General features: G+C 42.5%; 1 protein-coding gene across 1 annotated transcript in view; it reads right to left on the bottom strand.

Moving 5' to 3' along the window:
- Positions 1-1,753: 1,753 nt before the first annotated feature.
- Positions 1,754-6,000, bottom strand: part of LOC128379890 (phosphatidylinositol transfer protein beta isoform-like) — a 29,940-nt gene continuing 25,693 nt past the window's right edge. The window contains exon 11 of the mRNA XM_053339529.1: positions 1,754-2,358. The gene's annotated coding sequence lies outside the window, so the exon portion shown is untranslated. The remainder of the gene's footprint in view (positions 2,359-6,000) is intronic.

Here is a 6,000-nt window from a genome sequence, read left to right as displayed (position 1 = left end):
TCCGACAGCGGTATTTTACCAGATAACGGAACAGACTCACTCTTCAACCCCCGCTGTAACTGTTTGACATCGCACAGGAAACACTTTTCAGATCTCTGGAAAGCGAAATCCAAAAAAAAAAAAAAAAAGGAGCACCTGTAATTACAGCTTTTCACCACAGGAGGCGCCAAAGACAACGACACAGAACTTTGAGATTGTTACTTTAAAAAGAAAAAGAAAAAGAAAAGATATACTATGCAGGATTTTGTCAGTTAGTATTTTGTAAACAATACAGCCTTTTTTAAAAGTTGGCCCCTCCTCCGCGTGTGTTAGTGAGCGAGAAAGCGAGAGAGCGGCGGCGGTCGAGCGAGCTAACGAGTGAATGAAGAGAGCGAGCGAGAACAAAAGCCGAGAACCAGATAAATAAAAAAACATTATTTTCTGATTGTTTTACAGCAGTTTGCTTTCTTAAAAAAAGGAAAAAAAGCGCAAATAAATAACGCCAACACCTCCGGACGACTTCACTTCGCAACGAGTCCTGACCTCAAACCCACCGCCCAAAAAAAAAAAATGGCCGACACCCAGAAACGTCCCCTAACACAGTAAGATATTAAGATACAGAATTAAAAGGAGCTGAGCCTTTTAAGATAAATACACTGCTTGCCTCACTTCCTGTGTTGACTGAGAGTGATTACTGTTGTACGAGTTTATAAAAAAAAAAAAAAAAAAAAAAAAAAAAAAGGGAAAATCCCGCATAGCATAACTTTAATCTTTGCCAAAGCGATTTCACCCTTCAGACTGATCCACATACGTTCTTACAGTTCAGGTAAAAAGGAAATCACTATAATACATGGTGAAAATAAAACCCTCAGACCTGCCTGGACCCCTTCGCTCTGTCAGCTCAGAGAGGAAACGGTAGTTCAACACAGATATTTATATATACGTTTATATATATATATATAAAAAAACCCGAACTACCTCAATTCATGCACGCAGCGACGCACAGACTTTCATCCTCATTTTAGTTTTTTTTTTTTTTTATAAAGACAAAAAGCTTCATGGAGGCTGTGAGGGATGTTGGCCTCCAGTTAAAGCTCTGAAGCCAAACAGGAAGGACATGCAGCCTCGATATTAATAAGCTGAACGTTATCCATCTCAGTCCAAAGAGTGACAGTCCTTGAAGGCAGCTGATCTCACACACACACACACACACACACACACAGGTGACTCTCCTGGAGGATGCCGACCCTCTCTCTCTCTCTCTCTCTCTCTCTCTCTCCTTTCTCTCTAAAATCAACATAAACGATCCACTTGAGCGAAGCTGCATTGCAGCAACTATACACATGCAATGACAGTTTAGTGAGGAGTTGCTGTTGTCCACATGCACTTGTGACGGAAGGAGGAAGAAGGGAGGAGGAGGAGGAGTAGAGGATGTGGAGGGCCGGTGTGCATGTTTGTTGGAAATGTGGGACGTGTGGTGTGTGCATGTGTGGGTTTTTTTTGGAAAAAGCAAAGAATTATCTATCATGCTTGAGCTTTATATTCATTTTGAACCATATAACAGGCATGGATTAGCCTCAAAACTATAAAAAAAAAGAGAAAAAAAAAGAAAAAGTAAAAGAAAAGAACAAAAAAAAAAAAAAAAAAGAACAATCATCCTGACTAAATGCCAGACAGAGGGGGACAGTGAGACAAGGGGGGGGGGGGGGCATCTAGACTAAACTTCTTTACCAGGACAATAATAAAGACAATACTGAGGGGAGAGAGACAAGGATTAAAGTAGAGACAGACAGTTATAATACATGGGAAGATAAAAGGGGGGGGGACGACGACGGGGGGGGGGGGCGTAAATATTCCAATACCTGCTAAAGTCTTTCTTATAACCCAATTTTTTTTTTTTTTTTTTGGTGGGAACCTGTTGAAGCTAAAAATAACATTCTACTGAATTTAAAAGGCTGAGACTTTTTCTGAGTCACGGTTTTAACACACCTGAATAAAAACAAAGCCCATTGTGATAATCAACTAACAATTTACATATCAGGCAATTTACGTTCTGTGCAAAGAGTTTTTTTTTCTTTTTCTTTTTTTATATATGTATGCAAAACCATGTTTGTTTGTTTGTTTGTATTTGTATTTTTTTTTCTGAGTGAACAGGAGGCTTGTGATTGGGGTAGAATCTGTACAGTACTGTTAACCAATCTTGTCAAACCCCCCAATGAATCATGTGAGACAGAAGAGAAGAGAAGAGGCGACGTCGGGGGCCACTTCCTCATCGTGGTTGGACGTGTCTCTGATGACATCATCATGACAGGGTTTGGTTGATTTGCCTCATTGCTCATGAGCAGCACTGGTGCCTCGAATCGGACCTGTTTTACGCAGCTGAGAGAGAGAGAGAGAGAGGGACAGAGAGAGAGAGAGAGAGGGACAGAGAGAGAGAGAGAGAGAGAGAGAGAGTGGGGGAGAGAGAGAGAGAGAGAGAGAGAGAGAGAGAGAGAGAGGAGAGAGAGAGAGAGAGAGAGAGAGAGAGAGAGAGACACAGAGAGAGAGAGAGGAGAGAGAGAGAGAGAGAGAGAGAGAGAGAGAGAAAGAAAGAGAGAGAGAGATAGAGATATAGAGATAGAGAGAGATAGAGAGAGAGAGAGAGAGAGAGAGGAGGAGAAGAAGAGAGGTTTAGTTTTCAGTATGAGGACATAAAAGGATAGAAGAGTTCATGGAGGGTCTTAAAGCAGCAGTCAGGTGTTTATATGAGCAGTGAAATCATTCCACCTGCTCATACTGACTATTAAAAGATCCTTTATAATACTCTTACAATGGAAGTGATGGAGGATTAAATCCACAGTCCTCCTTCTGTGGAAAAAAAGTATTTAAAAGTTGATCTGAAGCTAATATGAAGCTTCAGTCGTCCAAATGAGTCAAATCAAGTAAATATTAGGGCTGGGCAGTAAATTGATTTTGTATAAATATTGTCTTAGGTTTTGAATATTGTGATATAGTGATATGGAATAAGTGTCCTTTCCTGCTTTTAAAGGCAGCACTACAGTAAAAATAAAATAACCAGGCGGGGAGTTTTGGTCCTCTGAAATGAGGCCAACCAGGAAGTAACTTAGAGCTGCATTCTATCAAAAGGCCACCAGGGGGGCGACCGTCTCTATACAAGTCAATGGAGAATTCACCAACTTCTCACTTGATTTCTAACCTCAGTAAACGTTTTCAAAATGTGTTTATGGTCTCAATCGCTAGTTTAAAAGCCTTCTTCAATGCAGTATGATGTTCATTTGGGACATTTTGGCCTCCCTGATTTTATATGTGACGATAAAGCAGGGTATGCATTAGGGCGTGGCTACGTCCTGATTGACAGGTTGACTGACCAATATCCTCGAGATCCAGCTCTCGTAACCATAGCAACCTCCCCGCTCCCGCCTCATGCCCATATAAGTAGAATCCGTGTTTTTATTTTTCCCAGCATGCACCTGAAATTTTCAAGATGGCGCTGCCTAGATTCGAAACTATTGGCTTCTGAGCAGCAGTCCACAAACCAATGGGTGACGTCACAGATGTTACGTCCATTTCTTTTATACAGTCTATGAAAATATCACAATCTCAATATACTGATTTACTTGATTAGACTCATTTGGACTCTGAAGCTTCATATTAGCTTCAGATCAACTTATAAATAATTTTTTTTACACAGAAGGAGGGACTGTGGGTTTAGTCCTCCATCACTTTACAGTATAAGAGCATTATGAAGGATCTTCTAATGGTCAGTATGAACAGGAGGAATCATTACAGCAAGAAACAAAAACAGGTTTAAAATGTTCATTTGAGCTCCTGACTGTTGATTTAAGACACACTTGGAAACTTGTGTACTCATCCTTTAAAGCAAAAGTAACATGCAGGAAAATCTGTGTGCTTCAAATGAAAAGGGAAGAGATTAGAGCGGGAGTGAGCTGTTATCAGGCAGAAGAACAAACTGAAAGCACAAAGTGATGAGTTTAGTGTGAAGTGTGAAGCAGCTGGAGAAAGAAAATGTTAAAAGAACAATCTGTGAGTGAGAAATGAAAACAGTGATTTGAATCGACAGCAGACAGGAAGAGGAAATGACTCAGAACACGACTCCGTTCTTCAAGAAGCCTTATTTGTTTAACCCTCCTGTCGTCCTCCCGGGTCAAATTGACCCGTCCTCTTTTGACTGTTCCTTCTTTCCTTCCTTCCTCCCTCTTTCTTTAATTTTTCCTTTCTTCTTCCGCTCTTTCTTTGCTCGCTCCTCCTTCCATCCTTCCTTTCTTTCTTCCTTCCTCCTTTCTTTCTTTCCTTCCTTCCTTCCTCTTTTCGTCCTTACTCCCTTCTCTCCTAAATTCCTTCCTCCCTTCTCTCCTAAATTCCTTCCTCTTTTGTCCTTACTCCTTTCTTTCCTTCCTTCCTTCCTCTTTTCGTCCTTACTCCCTTCTCTCCTAAATTCCTTCCTCCCTTCTCTCCTAAATTCCTTCCTCCCTTCTCTCCTAAATTCCTTCCTCCCTTCTCTCCTAAATTCCTTCCTCTTTTGTCCTTACTCCTTTCCTTCCTCCCTTCTTACTCCTTTCCTCCCTTCCTCCCTCCCTCCCTCCTTACCTTTCTTCCTAACTCCCTCCTTACTCCTTTCCTTCCTTACTTCCTCCTTTCTTCCTTCCTCCCTCCCTCCTTACTCCTTTCCTTCCTCCCTCCTTACTCCTTTCCTTCCTTCCTTCCTCCCTTCCTTCCTTACTCCTTTCCTTCCTTACTTCCTCCTTTCCTCCCTCCCTCCTTACTCCTTTCCTTCCTTCCTCCCTCCATCCTTTGTTCCTTCCTCCCTCCCTCCCTCCTTCCTTCCTTCTCTCCTTACTTCCTTCCTCCTGTCCTTCCTTGACCTGAGCACAACAGTAGGGTTAAAGATTTGAGACGAGCTTCACAAATCTAACGTTATCTGATGAGCTCTGAACATGAAGCTCAGCTGAGACGGACGGAAATGTGAGTCATTAAACTAAGAATTAGATGAATTGAAGGTTTCGGCCTGATGATGTCACCACATGAAAAGTTCCTTCCTTCCTTCCTTCCTTCTCTCCTTACGTCCTTCCTCTTTTCCTCCCTCCTTCCTTACTCCTTTCCTGCCTCCCTCCCTCCCTCCTTACACCTTTCTTCCTTCCTTCCTTCCCTTTTTCTTTGCTCCCTCCTCCTTCCATCCTTCTCTCCTTACGTCCTTCCTCTTTTCCTCCCTCCTTCCTTACTCCTTTCCTTCCTTCCTTCCTTCCTTGCTCCCTCCCTCCTTACACCTTTCTTCCTTCCTTCCTTCCCTCTTTCTTTGCTCCCTCCTCCTTCAATACTTCTTTCCTCATTTCCTTCCATCCTTCCTTCCTTCTCTCCTTACATCCTTCCTCTTTTCCTTTTTCCTCTTTCCTCCCTCCCTCCTTACACCTTTCCTTCCTTCCTTCTTTCATTCTTCCCCTCCTTCCCTCTTTCTTTGCTCCCTCCTCCTTCCATACTTCTTTCCTAATTTCCTTCCACCCTTCCTTCCTCTTTTCCTCCTTACTCATGTCCTTCCTTCCTTGCTGCCTCCCTCCTTCCTTACTTTTTTCCTTCCTTCCTTCTCTCCTTCCATCCTTCCTATTTTCCTACCTCCCTCCCTCCTTACTCCTTTCCTTCCATCCTTCTTTCCTCCATTCCTCATCCTTTCCTTATCCCTTCCTTCCTTCCTCCTCCCTTCCTCCTGTCCTTCCTCATCCCTTCGGACAACAGGAGGGTTAACCTAACATTAAAAGCCGTTGTGCCATCATCATCATCATCATCATCAGCGCTGCGTCTGAAGAACAGAGTCACACATGAGATGAAAAACAGGAGGAAGATTATGATTGAAGACATGATGAAAAACAGATCGCAGGGCTAAAAAAAAAGACGTGAAAGCACAAAGAAAAAACAAACTGGACACTTCCATAAAAAAAGGGACAAACAGATGAGTTAAGACAGCAGGCAGACATCAGCGGACAATGATCCATGCAGCAGCAGCAGCAG

The sequence above is a fragment of the Scomber japonicus genome, chromosome 19, assembly GCF_027409825.1.
Source record: "Scomber japonicus isolate fScoJap1 chromosome 19, fScoJap1.pri, whole genome shotgun sequence".
In the NCBI taxonomy this organism is placed as follows: Eukaryota; Metazoa; Chordata; class Actinopteri; order Scombriformes; family Scombridae; genus Scomber; species Scomber japonicus.
This window is presented reverse-complemented; position numbering and strand designations above follow the sequence as displayed.